The 18,679-nt window shown below is 49.3% G+C and overlaps 1 protein-coding gene across 1 annotated transcript in view; it reads left to right on the top strand.

Moving 5' to 3' along the window:
- Positions 1–18,679, top strand: part of casz1 (castor zinc finger 1) — a 203,137-nt gene that overhangs the window by 51,681 nt on the left and 132,777 nt on the right. The gene's annotated exons all lie outside the window — the stretch shown is intronic.

The raw sequence follows: 18,679 nt of genomic DNA, 5'->3' as shown, positions 1-18,679 counted from the left end.
TTGTGTCTGTCCTCCATGCAGCAGTCCTTCCTCTTCTACATCCACCTTCCACTTTGCCCAGCATGATGTCCTACTCCATTGGCTGTCCTCTCCGCATGATGTGTCCAAAGTAAGAGAGTCGAAGTCACGTCATCTGAGCTTCCAATGACATCTTTGGCTTCATCTGCTGCAGTACCCACGCATTTGTTTTCCGGGCCGTCCAGGGTAAACGCAGGATTCCTCGCCAGCACCGCAGTTCAAAAGCGTCAATTTTCTTCCTGTCCATCAACTTCACTGTTCAACTCTCGCATCTCTGTGACATGACTAAGAAGACCATGGCTCGAATGAGTCAGACTTTTCTGTTCAGAGTCACATTCCTGCACTTGAGTATTTTGTCCCAGTTCTTCATGGTGAATCCTACCCTAGGAGGTGGGTTTTCAAGGTTTTCAAGTGGAAGGGGTTCAGGAGATGTGAGAGAGGGGAAAAGACTGTTTGTTCTACAACTGAGTAGCCAGAGTTGGAAAGAGGTTCTACTTCGTAACCTTCAGGAGCACAAATGTATGAGGCCTGAAAACGCAGATTACATAGATTTAGATGGTCATATGGTTTTGTGAGAATATGTTGACAGGAGGGAGAGTCTTTGAATGTGATCCAGGCTTTGACTGAAAGGCAACGAAGGGAGACCAGGAGTAGTGAGATGTGGGAATGTTTAGACAGCCTGTGGGCAAGTTGATCAACGATGCTCTGAAATGAGTTGGAGCAGACAGCAGGTAAAAGTAGCTTTGGCAGGTGGACTTGGGCTTGGGAAGATAAGAGAGGTATAATTGTGTCATATCAGCGACAGAGGTGTATTCGAGTAACGTAGCATGAGGTCACTGGAGGAGATGGCTGAACAGGAAGTGTGATGTAGAGTGAGAAAAGCACTGGACCCAGCAGTGATCCCTGTGGAACCCCTACGGCGCTATAACCATTGTGGTGACATTTGAAATGTGCTTAAGATCATAAAATTGTCTCAAAACACACACGTGGACACACACACACATACATTACACACGTTTCCCTCAACTTTTCAAGTAACCAATTTAAGTAGCGAAAGTCTTACTAGTGACACTACCGTGGAAATCGGTGCAAATCGTGCATTTATGTTAATAGTTCTTAAAGTATATTAGCTTTGTACGGGTGACATTTTAACCCAGAGCAAAATGATGTTACAAATGAAGGTACAACAGTTTGCCTTCAGTGCATAAATGACAGTGGCATTTTCGTTAGCATATAATGTCACTTTAAGCCGTTTAATGTCACCGTGTCCTCTGGGGCGCTACGGATAGGACGTGCCGTACGAGCAGCGGAGCGGCGGACTCGTTTCGTTCGGCTGCCGTGTTTACGGGAACGCGCGCGCCTGTTCTCCCGTCCCTTTCCCCCGTTGCACGGAGGCCCTCGCTGCGACACGGCTTCCTCGCCACGTTCTCTGGAAGTTGCACCTCTGCTGTGTGCAACAACTTAATTGTGTCGCGCACCGGCGCACCAGGACACGCGAGCCGCTGTACCCCGAGGCCCGGATTAATTAAGCCATGAAAACGTATGGGCGGGGTGCGCTCGGCAGGTGCCAGTTAACCTGCGCCTGGGACTCGCTCTCCGCGACTGCTGAGCCTCCTGTGCTTTGCGAAATCTTCGTATTTCCGAAAATGCTTCCATCTCTCGCCCCGTTTTTCGGAGAAATATTTCGCCTGCCCATCCTTCGGTTTTGCCGGTTTCCTTGCGACGCGCATCCTCTACCTTCTCCGTTCGCTGCATCGCTGCGTCTTAATTACAGCGGATGATGGATGTGGATCTACTAATAGCAGTTTCCTGTCTTTATATGTCATGGAAATTAATTTTATTAAGTAAATAAGAATCAACTGCGATGATGCTACACTTATTGCACTCATTGCTGAGCCCGTTGGTCTCTTTGGAAAGTAAACAAAGGGGCAGCAGAGCATACGGCCTCAGGTTTCTCCGTCGCCAGACCCCTCAGCTGTGCCCTACCCTGACAAACACAGCGCCCCCTGCTGGCTGGGTGGAATGGCAGCCTGGAATAAGCTAGCGCTCGATGGGAAGTGTGCCACGTTGGGGGTCGTGGACGCTGATGGTGGGTGGAGGGGCCTGGCCCATGGGGATATGACCCCAATAGCAGACAAAGTGCAGAGGTCACACGGTGGCCGCTTGATCAGGAAGTGATCTGGGCAGCAGGTGGTGTCGTGGATAGAGCCGCCGCCTTTGGAATTTTGCCATTGAGGGATACGGGTTTGAGCCTCTCCTCCGGCTCTACGACCCTCGATCGAGGGGTTTACCCTGAGCTGAAACAGTAAAAAGTACCCGGCGGTACAAGTGGGTAAATCAGTGTAAGTCTGAGCTTAAAACGGTAAGTTGCTTTGGAGAAAAATGTGAGATAAATACATAAATGAAGGAAATGATCATCTTGCTCGTGGCTCAGCTTCGTGAAATAAACGCGGAGTTTCAAAAGTGTGAACGTGCGCTCTTGAGCCGACCCACAGGGGAGCGCTGGCGGCTGCTTACAGCCTCTAGCTCACCCGCGCTCCGCAGCGCACTGGTTTGTGGCGCCGCGCCGTTGCCCCTGGCAGCTGAGGACCCCTCGCGATGTAATACGGAGCGCTGATACGGTGAAGGTCACGCAAATAGGGCCTGGTAGTCGTACTGGCGGGCGGCGCGGTCTGGGGGGACCTCGCTGATAGCCTTATCTGGGCTAACCTGACTAATGCGGGCCTTGTAATGCCTCTCCCCTCAGCAGCCCCCTCCCGGTGTCACGCTCCGCCTTCCGGCACCTTCCGCGAGGCCTGCCTTCGGCTCCGTTGGCGCTCTGCATCGAGTCCGCAGAGGTGTTTGTTCGCAAAGTCTTCTCGTGCTCTGAGCCTGGTTCCATAACCCGTTCCGGTACCGAGTTGCTCGTTCCGCCACGTTCGCTTGTTCTGAAGCCGCCAAAAGAGCCCTTTCTGGAACTTTCTCAGGCAAAAATCGGCAGCTTTTGAAAAATCACCGCAAATTCCGCTGTTTAAATTCGACCTCGGCCACAGCGGACGTGCGGAATAGTTGCCTCCAGACCTATGTGGGCAGTGTTTAGGGCCGCGGGTGTTCATGAATGCAATGATGTCCTTTACTTGCGCGACTATGGCGTCACTGAACGATCGCGATATTTCCAGTAAGCCTCAAGAGTCGAGCTCATCCTTTTCGGAGGCGGCCGTCTCCAGAGATGGGTGTCCCTGTTGCCGGCGCTACCCCGCCCTCCCACGCCATACGCCATGTCCTCTTTCAAGGGATGGTTTTTAAAGTAATCATTATATTACCAGTCTCCCTCCATGCGGCAGGACGGTGCTTCGCTAATGTCGGCTTGTGCCCAATCGCGCTTCTCGTTTGATTCGGGACATCCTGTTGTAAACCGAACGGCACTGTAGGAAATTCACCGCGGCTTCCTGAAGCGGACGACATGCCCTCCGCCGTCATTGAGCCGCGGGGAGATACCCCGGTAACCTGGCCGGGGAAGAGTCGGCTGTCGTTCGGACCCGTTTCGGAGCGTGTCTGAAGGCCCATAAATGATTTATGATATTTGTTAATTATCATTCAGATGTTGTCCTGTGGTCCTGCTCCCGGTGTGTGTGAGCACAGCTGCTGTGAGCTTCCCTGTCTGCATCAGTGAGGGTTATTTACAGGAGACGGCATGGGGACACTGTGGGGACCCCTGCGGAACCTCCGTCTCCTAGTTCCGGACTAAAGGGACACCCTACCGTCGTGCGAAGGCATTACTGACTGCGCTTTGTGCTATTGTACCACGCTGTACATTTACATCCATTTACTCTTCCGACACTTTCCTCCAAGGTGATCTACAGTGTGAGGTTCGTACACCGAGCTCCTTACACTGATTTACCCATTTACACACCAGGCTCTTTTTTAGCGTACCAGTTCAGGATAAGTACCTCGATCAAGGGTGCTGCAGCAGGAGGTGGGATTCGAACCCGGGGCTTTCCGATTGCAGGACGCCCTCACCGCTACTGCACGTGCGGCTGCAGGACCGCCGAGGGGTTTTGAACCGACCGCTTTCCGAAGACGGTTTGATCCTGTGGGTTTTACTGAACTAGAACCAAACACTTTTTCTCATTTCTCTCATTTTCTTTCTCTCCTGCTGCCCCAGGAGCCGACTGTGTCCCCCCCTCAGGGTCAGTCCCTGGGCGTCTCCTACAAACCCCCCCCCCCCCCACCAGCTCTCGCCGAACCGAGCTCAAATGATCTCTTTTGTTGCGCATCATTAGTTCCGTCTGGTGTGTGTGTGTTGGGCGTGCGGCGCTGTGATGGTTGCCAGGGGCGACCGGAGACGCCGGGGTCCCGGTGGCCTGTGGCCTGCCCCCTGCCTGCCGCCGCAGCCCAGATGACACTGTCATCTCTGTTTACTCGCTTATTTATTTATGCATTTGTATGGGGGAATCGGGGGGGCTTTTGGTATCGTTTCTTTTTTTCGGGAAAATGTTGGATTTCACCAGTAGTGGCCTTTCTGTGGAGCGTCGCATTAAAGGGGACAGAGCTTAAGTGTTTGCTGTACTTTTACTCCTTACAGGGTTCTTGCAGGGATACATTAGGATAAAAACTAAATGTTTTGTGTCCATAAAAAAGGCGACAAAAATGTGTTTAAAAAGCGGTTTTGAAATTGCTGTTTGGGGGAGTTCGATGTGACACCCAAAGTTAAATAGTCTCATTTAAATGTCAGTGCCCCATGTGTACTTGATCAGGTTGTCTCCTATCGGAGGCCTTATTTTCCCGAGATAAAAGTGAGATTTTTCCCGAGCCCTCGGCTCTGCCCGTGTGCCGCCTGCCGCCGGTCGGCTTGCCGCGCCGACGGGTTAATGGCTTCGTTTGTTTGTTTCATTTCTTGGGAATTCTACTGTACATACTGTCTGATGTCATGTTTTCTTTCAGCGTCGAAATGCATTATTCATGAGCTACATGAATCATAAATCTTGAGAAAGTGTGAAGGCTGATGGGCATACATGATATAACATCTGGCCTCTTGAGAATAATTTATAACGTGACAGAACACAGGGGACACACTGATTTTTCCTCCCCGTCTTGCTTTGCGTCGTATTTGAGGGAAACGTGGAAGCCGAGCTTGAGGAGCGAGGGTGCGAGTGCCTTGGAGTGCGGGGCGGGCAATCGCTGGACTGCATCGTTGTCCCAAAAAGCCTCAGTGGGGTGGAAATGACAGCACGGCACAGGGTGAACAGAAGGACGTCAGCAACCGACAAAGAGCTTTAGACACAGACACGGCATTACGGGCACAGCTTGTGTGTCCCACACCACCATGTTGCTGGTTCACACCCCTCCGGTTGCTTCTACAGAAGTGACACTCAGATAGCAAATACACAGATAATCATAGCAGATGGTGTTGATGGGAGGGATTCAGCAGCTCCGAGGGGCAGAGGCAGCTCACCTGACTCTGCCTATGGAAGTTAGATTCAGATATCAAATGCGTGGACAATCGTAGCTGATGGTGTTGAACTCATTTGTGGAGCTGTGCGGAGATCAGGAGAGAAGTGGCTCAGAAATGGATGGGTTTGGGACCCACCTTGAATCCTGTGTATAATAATAATGGTAATAATGATGACAATAATAAAATATACAATCATATCCAGGCTGCTGAGCTTTTCAGGGTTCTGTTTGTGCCCCTTTAATATGAGTCCAAGTGCAGTAAATGCTGTCTTCCCACAAGCCAGACGACAGGATGACGGGAAGCTGAGTAACTTTGCCCCCCGAGGCCGACGCACAGGAGCCGGTCAGGTGTGCCGTCACGCCTCACTTTGAACGATCGCGGGAAGCCGATTAGATGTGATCAATTACATGTGTCCGGGCTCGAGTGGCGGTGCCGGAGGGTCCGGGTGCAGCGGGTTGGTAAACCGGTTCCCTGCAGCGGGAATCGCCTTCAGCTCCGCCGACCCCACGTGACCTTCGGTTCGAGCGCGATCGAATCCCGGCCTTCGACGAAGAATGCCGGTTAAAGCCAACGCGGCACTGGGGACGACCTACGCGATCCATACGCTACGAAATAGCCGTTGACACCCCAGTAAGTGACACTGTGCCGCCCGAAGTGCAGAGTGCAGTATTTGCGGGAGCCATTATAGCATAAAGCTGCAGAAAATGGGCAGCATTGGGTTTGAATTGATTGCGCGAAAACCCAAGAAGTGAATATGCTTTCATTTTGATAATATTAAGAGAGGAAAAATGTGTTGTGTCAGTTTCCCCTCTCCATTACTGCGACCATTAGGGCCAAACTGGGCGATTTTATTTCTCAGCCTCTATTTTCCGTGATAAAATGAAAAATCCCGAGCTCATTAGGCGCCGAGTGACACCCACACCAGAGGGCCCGGCTCAAAGTAAGTTGCCGCGGATCCGGTTTCAGCTCGTTTCTGCTCAATTTCCCCCCCGCCGAGATCAAACCCTTCACCTTCCACCGGGGTCCTAATGGGAGTCTTGGGTTCAGCAGAGCTCTTTAACTTGGCCGCCACGCCCGCCAGGAGCCCCGCGCCGTTTCGAATTTCCGCCTGTCAACAAGACGCGTGCCGATGTTCATACGAGCCCCGGCGGCCCCCCTCGGAGGCATTTCGCCCGAAAAAGCCGGATCGAAACGGCCCCCGCGCCTCGCTGCGCCCCTGCGCCACGCCGGGACTCCGAATTGCCGGATGCTCACGGTGCGGCGCGGCACCTTCTGGGAACTCTGCTCGCTGGCCGCTGTCACAAACCAGCACTGGTCCTGGTGTCCCAGATCACGGGTTCCACGCCCCCAGTGTGTCGCCTCGCAGGCGAAGAAGCCGGGAAACACGCAAGTTGCGGTCCTTACACCGAGCAGCTGACCGCCTGAACCGCACCCACCGTTTCGCTCCTCCCGAAATCCGTGCGCCGGCCCCGCGGACCATCTTTATTTTCCGTCGTTGTTTGACTTTTTCGGAGCCCGTTTCAAGCGACGGTGCTTTTAGGAGAACAAACGGCGCCGGCGCCGTCAAATGGCCTTTCAACCGGACCGGCTCTGCTGTGACACCCACAGCGTCTCCCCGGCCCCCGCGGAATCCCTGCCTCCTCCCCCCCGTCGTCCCAATCGGGAGTCTCTATTCTTTCGGGGTTTCATTTAATCTCATTGGGAGAGTTGCGTTTTTTTTCCCACGCGTGGCCTTTGCGGGCGCCGCACGCTTATTTACACTTGAGACTCGCCGGTAACGGGATCCGCTCGTCGGGGCGCGTCTTTAACCCTCCGCGCCCCGCAGAATTTGAGGAATTTCATTACATTTCCCTCCCCGCATTTTTCTTGCATAGCTACGCCGCGTCTGTTCGGACTGCGGTGGGGGGTGGGGGGGGAGGGGCGCGGGACCCCCGGCAGACAGGAAGAGCGCGGCCCCGCCGAGCAATGGCGCGGCCTTATTGCATTGAGCTGAGTGCACGACGGGCCGAGCGCAGTGAAAACTCCCAGGGATGTGAGCCCTGAGCGCATTAAAAGTGTCTCGCATTAAGACGCGAGCGGCTCAATATAAACCTGGTTGCGCGTATTGATAACCACACAGACACACATCCCCTTCCAGGAACGCTCCTCCCGTCTCTCGCTCGGGCTCCCGGCTTCTGGGGGGAGACGTGAAGCAGGGCGCGAGACGATGACGCGCTTAAGGAAACGGACCAGTCACCGGTAGGGTGTTGGTTCTCACTCCCGATGTGTCCCTGAGACTGAGGGCCTGTCCCTGTAAATGACAATGACAGAGAGGTGTACAGTTCGCTCTTAGTTTTCACTCGCTCCTCCGTGTCTCGGTGTCGGCACAAAGAAATGAAACAACAAATATTAATAGTTCGTACTTGTAGCGTGGGGGTGGGGGGGGGGGGGTTGGGGGGGGGCACTTACACTCTCACTTCCTTCATAGTAACGGAGTCACCAAGACGACCATCATTCTGGCAAAGAGCAAATAACATAAACATTAAGTAAACAAGTCTAAGGGACAAACATAACATTTTAAGTCACTTTTGATAAAGGTCTAATAATAATAATAATAATAATAATAATAATAATAACGACCTTCCCAAAGTTCCCCAATATAATATAAGGAAGCGGCTTGTCTTTATCAGTTGTCTACTGCACTTTTATGGCTGCGTTTTATTTTAATTGTTGCCGAGTCCAGACTTGCTTTGTGGTAAAATGTGTCCTCAGCCTCGAACCCGTACTTTCCAAATAACTGCGGGAAAGAGCGAGGGGCTCGGGAAAAGCACCGAGGGGTTCGCGTACGACGCGTTCCATGCGCCACGCGTTGATGGGGGGTCAAAGAGGAGGGCTCTAAGTGTAATAATGTAACTTTAACGGTGGTGTAAATTTAATAATGTTACTTTTACCATAGTGTAAATGTAATCATGTTGTGTGAATTGCCCAATCTCTTTGTCCGCCAGACGCACCAACAAGGTGCTCGTGTGCCTGACCCCCCATGACCCTCTGTGCCATGGAGGGAGAGCGATTGCCTTCTGGCCCCGTCATTCTAACCCTATTAAGGCTCGTACCCCCGCACCATGTAAAAGTGTTGCCGTTACCTTTCTTCGATGGCGGAGCCGAGCCAAGGCGCAAACGCCCACTTCTTCTGCTAACAATTCCTCTCCCTTTTAGAATTCCTCATGGCGACATCGCCAGGGGCCGAGGGCTCGAACCCCCAAGGGAGGGGTGGGAGGTGCGGTTGCTCCTCTGTGGAGTTGGCTGGACGGAATCTTGCTTCGAAAATGCGTTCATTTCCTCATGTTCTCCAATTGGACGACACCGTTTACCGTGGTAAGAGTATGAGTGTATGAGTGCGTTATGGGGCGGAAGGGAAACCAAAGTGTTTCTGTTTCTTCTCTGAGTCACTCAGTTTCTCAGCGTCACAAACGACACGGGAAGCGGAGTTTACAGCGATATTTAGTGATGGAGGGCAGCGCGTGCTTCCATGCGTAATGAACTTTTCCCGTGGGATACGATACACCCGCCCGTCTCTCCGAGCCCCGCCCCCTCAGCGAATTCCTCTGTCCGGACATCAACAGGCGGCTTGCGTGGTTTCTCCTAATTTCTCCTGGAAGAATCTGCCAAACGCAAATAACAAGATGAAAAAACTGGGCAGCGGGCGAGTCCACGTCGAGGGCCGTGTTTTTAACACAGCAGCTCCTCAAATTGTCCACACGTTGCACCAGAACTCCGTTTATATTTCAGCTTGTTCGTAACTCAGTTTGTTCGTAAGTCAAGTTTAACATGATTTCGCAGCCATTCAAAGTGATATAATAATAATAATGGCCCCTGATTTACTTGTCGGTTAGCAGATGAGGAGAGAAGAGGCTGTTACAGAGATGTGTTTCGACAACCTTCTTGAATTTCGAGAGGGATTCAGCAGCTCTGAGAGGCAGAGGGAGCTCCTTCCACCACAGCAGAGCCCCATCCGAGAACCCTTGCTGAAAGATGTGCGCGGGCAGATGAATTATACCTCTTTTCTGAGTGTATGCTGTATGACACGTAATAGTGAGAGAATAAGTTTCGGATTTGGTCTGAATGCAGTTTGAAACAATTTGATTTCATTAAACTTGCAAATGCGCCGCCGCCGAACTAATGACAACGATGATGATCGGAACGGGGGGAGGAATTAATAACGCGGAAATAAATTTATTTCTGCACTTTGGCTCATGTTAGTATAATGCTTCCATTTTTGGGGGCACAAAACAAGCAAACAGATGCCACGCGCCGGAGGACTTGATGGGACACGGGTCCGAGGGCCACAGGACACCCGCTCGCGCTGCCGTGTTACGCACGGCAGAAATATTTAGGCGCGCACTGTCGAGCAAAGTAGTGTAAAAAGCCGACTTTCCCATCAGTTACGCAAGCGTGCCGACATGCCAGCCATAGTTGTGGTGCGCGAGAGGCGGAGCGGCTCAGGGTGCGAGAGGCGGTGCGCGGTGACGCTGCCTGCATGACTCTGAGTGTATTCAGTTTTAGAGACATTTTAACAGCAATGTGCAGGACGGTTCCAGCCCCTCGGGGGCACCGGGATTTTTACAGCCTTCGCGCAAGGTCATCCTCGAACCCGTGTCCCTGCGTGGAGTCGGCGCTCCGCACGCCGGCAACGGAGAAGAGCAGGGCCGCACGGTTGTGGGTCCGAGACAACGGGCAAAACAGACCCGTTTTCCTTTGAAACAGCGGGAAGAGAACCCATCTGGCGCATGAATAATTTAGACGGCTCAAGTCGGTTCCTGTGGCTGCTGTGCTTGCTCCTCGCACCCCTCCCACCACACACACACACACACTCCTCACAGTGTCTTTGAATCGAAATCAGGACACACAACATCAAACTCAAACATGATGGCTAGTTGCCAAATGCAGAGATGGGTTATAAAGTGTGTGTGTGTGTGTGTGTGTGTGTGTGTGTGTGTGTGTGTGTGTGCAGCACAGAGACCAGGGATGGAAGTGTTACCTATAATTGCTGGGTGTGGCCTTGCAGCCCCCCTGCGCTGCGCTGTGAGCTGTACCAGGTAGTCTCTGTGCTCGGAGCGCTGTGGACACCCCTGCTGGAGTCAGTGAGTCAGTACCGCGGTACCAAGTACTGCAAAGGACACACCTTTAACCCGTGTGTTCACCTTAATTTTCGTTTCAGCCCAAATTTTTCCTCCTGCTACGATACGAAATTGAATTGAGGAACAGACTGTGTTGCACTTTGAGGATGGTAATAATAATAATTAATAATAATAACATTATTATTATTATTTAGCTGATGTTGTTGTCCATGGTGCCACAGCTTTCGATACACTGCACTAAACTATCCTTAGTCATTCTCCCAATTATACACCAGAGTAGTGCGGCACACACACACACACTTAGAGCAATTTAGTCACTAGTTCACCTGAAACATGACTTCAGACTGTGAGAGGAAACCAGAGCACCTGGAGGAAAACCACACACACATCGGGAGAGCATGCAAACTCCATGCAGACTGAGGGGGATTCGAACCCACATCCAATCTCTCAGCCCAGGTGCTCTGAAGCAACAGCGTGGGTTATAATGAACTGCCTCTCCAGTCGCTGCGTCAGACGCCTTGAGCAGGGTTGGAGCAACAGCTCACTTTACTGATCTGTACGCGCACACACACACACACACACACACACACACACACACACAACACAGTGGCTCTGTGCTAATTGATAATGAGCAAGAATCCTGTTGGGTTTGACGCCAAAACCAACAATATGCACAACTACAGGGGCGTGTGTGTGTGTGTGTGTGTGTGTGTGGATGCAGCCGTAATGCAGTAAATATGTGCACTCAGTGCTGTACGAGTGAACTTTCGAACGCAGTTTCAAAAGTCCCTTTGGCTGCTTTGCACTCTGCTCTTGGTTGTGTGTGTGTGTGTGTGTGTGTGTGTGTGTGTGTGTGTGTGTGTGTGTGTCTCGCTCACATGTGGCACACGATGACTGACACTCGTTGGCTTGCTGTCAGTCAGCCTGCTGCACTTGAGTACACACACACACACACACACACACACACACACACACACACACACACACACACTCTCTAACTCTGCCGCAGCCGCGCTTTTTTTCGTTGCAAAATTACTGGGTATTTGTGCTTTTTCAATAATTACACTCATATGATCTATTTTTTTCTCTCTCTGCTAGTTTGCTGATATATAATTATTAATAATGATCCTTACATATTTGTTTACATGGTTGGATTACAGTTTGTACAGTAAAATACTGTGTATTTTGCAGGAAAAGGTTGCATTTATTATTCCCTACTTGCTCTACCAGTTTATGCAGGACAATGATAACAGTAGAGGAACAGATTTGATTTACAGTAAACATCTTCTTTCCGTAGAGAAACATCTTCCGTCTTTGTTCTGTTTAGTTTTATGTTTTTGCCTCTCCTTTATATAAAAAAGGCAGTTATGCTGCACTTGGTGTTTCCTTCTCCAGTGTGTGATGTGCGATGAGTACGAGCGCTTCGGGCTTCACGTGTTTCGGAAGGTACCTATAAACAGCTGCTTATGTCCAGGGAGGGGGAGGGGGCGGGGGCGGGGCCAGACAGCCCCCCACCCCCCCGGTGGACTTTGGAGGCACCTCTGCAGTAGGAGAGTGTAAGCTCGAGGCTGTGTGTGTGTGTGTGTGTGTCTCTAATCTGGGTCAAGTGGAAGGTGCTTCCCCCAGGGACCCCCCCCACTCCCAACCCCCACTCCACACAAGCATGAGCCAGGAGCCACACGTGAGGCCCACGGCGTGTGGCCGGCGTGTGCTGTTAATGACGGTACGAGGGAGGAGTGCGGTTCCGCCAGCTCGGCTTCCCGTCCACACTCTACACTCCTGCTACACGCTGCGGACTCAGTGCACCGTGGTACTTTTACGCTTTTACATGTTATTTGCTCACCTGACACTTTTCTGTAAGGCTGCTTACAGTGTGGGCTTTGTGCGCTGAGGTATTTACCCTGATTTACCCATTTATACAGCAGGCTGGTTATCACTGTATCGGTTCGCTTCATTAAAGGCACTAGAGCAGGAGGTGGGATTCGAACCTGGGTCCACTGAATCCAATGTAGTGCCTCTAACCACTACGGCACCTTCTGTATTTATTATTATTATTATTATTATTATTATTATTATTATTATAAGTTGCCCAGCCCCATCCATTACAGCTCAGTCAGTAAGTCACTAGTTGTATGTCGATAAATCTGTTGAGCTTTCACCTTCTTGTACCATGTTATACCGTTGTGAAAATGTAGTACAAGCTGCGGTCATTCTGTGTAGCTTTGAGGGTCCTCGTCACAGGTGTCACTGTGGAAGCGAAGGTGTCTCATGTCATCGAGGCGAGTGATGTCACTGGGTTGAGTGATGTCATCGAGGTGCGAGCCAAGTGGCCGTGACCTCAGAGTACATGGGTAAATGCAGTAATTGTAAGTATCTTAACATGGTAAGTCACTCCGTGAGGTAAAGTCACAGTGTCAGATAAATGAATAAATGTTAAGTTGCTTATAAAAGCAGATGTGTGTGTGTGTTGGTGTGTGCATAACTAGCACACTATATATACATAAATATTATTAGTATAAATCTATACATGTAGAAATTAGTAGTAAAACATTAGATAATGTTTAATATCTAGATATTATTAGTACTCTGCACCTAGTAGAAACCACACCCTTCTGGGTACCAGAACGAGGCCTCGACCGCTATGGCGTCAGCTCGGTGTCTTTTTAAGCTGCTGTTTAACCCTGGTGCGTTAACCGCTGTTACCCAGCATCCCTCATTGTTCTGTGTATCGTGGAGACTCTTTCTGGAAGACTCAGGAGGGGAAGCGAGGAGGGGTTTCGTGGGGTGGGGGGGGCCTTAGTCTGACAGGCCCTTGGAATCCCAACCTCTCTCTCCTGGCTCCCGCTCTAATCAACCCCTATAATTTATGCAGAAAATATGATTTATATTTAATTTCACTACACTTGCATTGTTAATTTGAGATGTAATTAACGCGTCGCCACGGCAACTAATTTTGCAATGCCGTAAATTATCGCCGCCTTTTCATCAAAATTCAGTTACTTTGGCTCCTGTGTGCAATGTACTGATGCAATTAGGTTACCGGGGCAACCCGAAAGTGTTCATTTTCTTTTGTGTAATTGCAACGAGGCAGAAGTTTTTATATCACAAGTCATGTTCACTTTTTTCGTTAACAAAAGGGCGCACACACACACACACATACACACACACACACACACACAATTGTGAATATTTCACAAAAGTTTTGGTACTCTTTATACCTGTCTGCAAACACACACACGCACTTATACATGTAAAGAGATTTACAACTGGGAGCTTTTGCTGTTATATGTGTGTGTCCTACAAGAGTGTCCCTTCCAAAAGGGCGTCGCGTCAGTGTCCACTGGCCTGACGTGCACACTGCGCACCGCACACCGCACCTCCCAGTGCATCCGCACCCTGCGGTGGCGCTTCCTTTATCATTATTAACTGTTATTAATGAAACACACTCCTGCAAGGTTGCTCTCAGTGTTTGTGTACCAAGCAACATACACTGATTTACTTATTCCTACAGCAGGGTGTGTTTTACTGTAGCAACACCTTCATCGAGGGTACTACAGTGGGGGGGTGCGACTCTAACCAGTACGCCACCTGCTGCCCCGCAGCAAGCGTATTGCAGTGGAACTGGGAATTTGTAACGGAACTCACCGGAAGGGGCGGCACTGTTACGATGAAAACGTGGTAAACTGGCCAAGACGTGTGATCAGTAGTGGGACTATTTTGCTGCAACTTGCTGGAAGACACACGCCAGGTGCTCATGGCACTGCTATGGATCCAGTGGCCTTGTGTGTGTGTGTGTGTGTGTGTGTGTGTGTGTGTGTGTGTGTGTGTGGAGCAGGAGAGGACATGTGGTCAGCTGAGAGGCTCCTCCCACCCATTCATACCCTCTTCTCTGCTCTGAGGAGGACCCAAGGCCATGTTGACCATGAGCAGCATCTCTGCTGTCCACCAAAACACACCCCTGGGGAGGACAGCTGGTAGCGTAGCGGTTGGAGCTGTTGCCTTTCAACCCAACAATCACAGGTTTGAATCTCCTCTCTTGAGTAAGGTACACACACACACACACACACACACACGTTTGCAGAACCGCCCGTCCCATACGGGGTCGCGGGGAACCGGAGCCAACCCGGTAACACAGGGCGTAAGGCCGGAGGGGGAGGGGACACACCCAGGACGGGACGCCAGTCCATCATAAGGCACCCCAAGCGGGACTTGAACCCCAGACCCACCGGAAAGCAGGACTGTGGTCCAACCCACTGCACCACTGCACCACTGCACCCCCTTGAGTAAGGTACTTACCCTAAATTACCCAGCTGTATAAAGAAGTAAATAATTGTAAGGAGCTTTGGAGAAAAGCATAAGATAAATGTCTCCTCCTGCGCACGCTTTGATTCTGCCGCCATCCTCCCGTTTCCTGGGGCACCGGTTTGAAGGCTCCGCTCAAACGCTTCCCTTTTTTCACGTGTTTCCCACTTTTTTTCTCTCATTTTTTAAATATTCAAATGTGATTCCGTTCTCCCGGCTGACAGAGAACAGCAGATTAACATCATTTACACAGACAGTTTAATGTATGGAGGAACGGCGCTCCGTCTCCGGGGGGCGGGGAGCGTGAAAGAAATCGTGCTTTTAGCGCGTGCGTCTCGCCGCACGTGTCACACGTTGCGTTTTCCAACCCGCGTCGTTGGAGGCCTCGCACCGGGGATCCGGCTCAAATCCGGTGGCTCCGGCACCGTCGTCCCATGCGGTTATACAGACACCCCTCTAGTGACGTAAATTTGACTTCCGTAAATCCAGATTTACGTAAAAATTCCCAGCATAAACGTTTACGAATAGTGCTTACGCAAAACATCTGAAATACGTTAAGCGCCAGTCGGCGTAACCAGACAAAGCAGGAAGCTGCATCTTCCCAGTTGCTGCGTGTTCTGAGTCGTGAACACATCTCCTCTCGTTAGCGTACTGCTTTTTCCCATATTTTTTACCCTCTTCATTATTCAAAATGCCTGGTGGTAAACGTGCACTTGAAGGAAAACGAGAAGCGTCTCGCAAGCGACCAGCAATCGATTTGGAGATGAAACTGAAAATAATAAGGAAGTATGAAGATGGGGGGGGTCCTGCTCTCTAGTGGGTCTGGGGCTCGAATCCCGCTTGGGATGCCTTGCGATGGACTGGCGTACCGTCCTGGGTGTGTCCCCTCCCCCTCCAGCCCTGTGTTTCCAGGTTAGGCTCTGGTTCCCCGCGACCCCGTATGGAACAAGCGGTTCAGATAATGTGTGTGTGTGTGAGTATGAAGATGGATAGAGATTATCGTCTACAGCGGGGGAACCAGGTTTAGTCGTATCGACTATAAATACAATAGTGAAGGATGTTGCACGTATAAAGGAGCAGTGAAAGGAACAGGTAGCGTGAAAACAATAATAATGAAGAAGCGTCGAGGTGCAATAACCGAGAGGGAAAAATGATCAATATTATTATACTGAACGGTGGGGCAGGAGGGGGAATCGGACATGAGTAAATTTCGACTTACGTCAGGGGTTGAAGAGCAGTGTAGTTGCGTAAGTCGAGGGATGTCCGAAAATTCCGATTCCCTCCTCCAGGTTTTTACACACCCACACCTATTTAAATATTAACGGTGCCCTTCTGTCGCGGTTTAACGCCTCTCGCTCGCGCTCCGAACCGAGGGTTCGGGGAACGCTGCGAACGTGGGAAGAAGCGATGGTGCCAGGAGAGGAAGGTGCTCCGCCCTCGAATCCGCACGACACAAACATCTAATTTCAAATTTCAGAATGTGACTCGTGATCAAATATTCAGCCCCCGAAACTGAACTCAGTGTTGCGTTTTGCTGCAGTTCACCTGAAAATATGATGCGGATTTGAATGTAGATCCATTCATTGTGTTCGTTTGCAATAAGCAAGATGACAAACATTGATTAAATACAGCGAATCAGTTCTGGACCATGGAACATGAAACCTGTTTTCAACTACTGAGTGAAAATAATGGGGAAAATGATTTTAAATAATGGCAATATAAGAAGATGAAATAGGACACCTTGTTCTGCTTGGAAATTTAGATTTTCATGGAAACCCATCCATCCATCATTATTAACTGCATGCCCAAGTCAGACTAGTGGTGGTCTAGAGCCTATCCTTGACATACACACACAATGGCCCAATCTAGAATCACATGAAGCACATGTATTTGGACTGCGAGGCACCAGTGCTACCCGCTGTGCCGCCGGGCTGCCCGGACAAAACGTGCACTTATTTTCTGGCATTTCCTCAGCGTCACATGCATGGAGTAATGAACCGAACAAATAAAGCACAAACAAACTCTTAATATGATTCAGGAACTAGGTTTCAGTCCTTGAAACATTTATTCATTACAGGTTGCAATTAGGCTCATTAGCCTGGTAGATACACTCTAGGATTTTTATAAAAAAAAAAAAAAAAAAAAAAAACTGTTTCAAAGGCACTTCAGATAAAGATGCAAAACAACATTAATGAGTCCTTCATCAATTCTTTACTAGCATTTACTAGATCATTTGACTTCAGTCATAGATAAATAGACTGTCTTTTCTCAGTGTCAAATGAGACTGATGATCTGTTTGCTAAATGATATGTATCTTTAAAAAAGTGTGTTTGTATACATTTACCCGAGATGATTCAATGAAGGTCAAAGAGCGTAATCACAGTCTTGGTCACCGAGACCTTTATAACTGGGGAAACATATTTTCCTCCGCATTAAAAAAAAAATAGCTGGAACAAAATTCCACTTAATTTTACAAAACGGGAACCGCTGCCCTCGATGTAAATGTGCTGGCAGTAGGACCCTGGGGAGCACTAATGTCTGGCAGCTGTGTGGGTTGTGGGAGGGGCTTGTCTAACGAACTCTAAATTTGGTTCTTTGATTTTCAGCTGAGTCTGATGTCTGTTAATGACGAGGTTTCCAGAAATTAATTAACCAGCATTTTGATGTTTACAAAATTTTTCTGTAATTTTAGTATTTGAGTCAAGTCTGTGGGGGAAAAATAAGAGGGCACAAATTCCATATCAACATTTAATAACGCTTTGATTTCATGTGGTTTTTATACCCTGTTGGAAGAGCAGGGAGGTCTGACAAAATGCAGTATTTTCAAATGCAAGTTTCCCGCTCTATTCATTTTTATGTGAGAAGAACGTCAGGCTCCACACAAGACAATAAAAAACAGATAATGACTTCAGAAATATTCCTAGACCCTGGACAAAAATAGATCAAAACTTAAAACAATAAGGAAATTTTTTAAGAAAACTGATTTCAAGAACCTCATGACAAAAATATTAAAGACTTGCCAATTGTAAGCTGCTTTTCACTTCCTGTACATCAATATTTAAAAGTTTTTTTTTCCAAAGCATTGTGCTCCTAGTGCAATTTATTTGCCGACTTAATCACACAAATATGTGATTGAGCTGTCTTTGTACTACGGTACATTAATTACACAGCTAATGAGCGAAGGAAAAAAAAGCAAGATATTTCACTGGCTGGTTATTTTCAGCTAGTTGCTTGACTAACCTACCCTGTGTGGAGCAAAGCAATTGTTACTTGTCATGGATTTTAATTCCGCTAATAAAGTGTTTCGTTTAGGAAAGCGAATTCCGGAAAACACCGATTGCGAAAAAAAAGTGGAACCGCGTTATTTTGCATACTTTACGTGGGCGATGAACACATCTGACCTTTACAGTGGAATAGTTGCAGAATGCAGGTTAATTAGTAAAGTGTGTTTCTCATGCCAGAGACCCTTTGAAACAGACGGGGTGTAAGGACTTGTTGTTTATTTCTCGTTTAGTGTCAGCGAAAGGCCCCTGTGAGTTCTCTTTCTTATTATAGGCCTTCGTTCCGCACGATGCTGCTCATCTCGATATCGAAGTATCTGTTCACATTTGGGCTCCTCACTGGAGGGATATCAGACTATCGTTGATTAGTGATACCTTGTCAGCAGCACGTTTTACTAAAACGACAACTTTGCGTTGTGCTTATTAATACAGGACTTTAGTGATACCTAACGGTTCCGTATGAGTCGCACGAGTCCCCTGTTTTTTGAGCTCTGAAGTCACGGAGTGTGTGTGTGCGTGTGTGTGTG

This window comes from Scleropages formosus, chromosome 2, assembly GCF_900964775.1.
Source record: "Scleropages formosus chromosome 2, fSclFor1.1, whole genome shotgun sequence".
In the NCBI taxonomy this organism is placed as follows: domain Eukaryota; kingdom Metazoa; phylum Chordata; class Actinopteri; order Osteoglossiformes; family Osteoglossidae; genus Scleropages; species Scleropages formosus.
The sequence above is the reverse complement of the archived record's forward strand: the minus strand, read 5'-3'. Positions and strand labels throughout refer to the sequence as shown.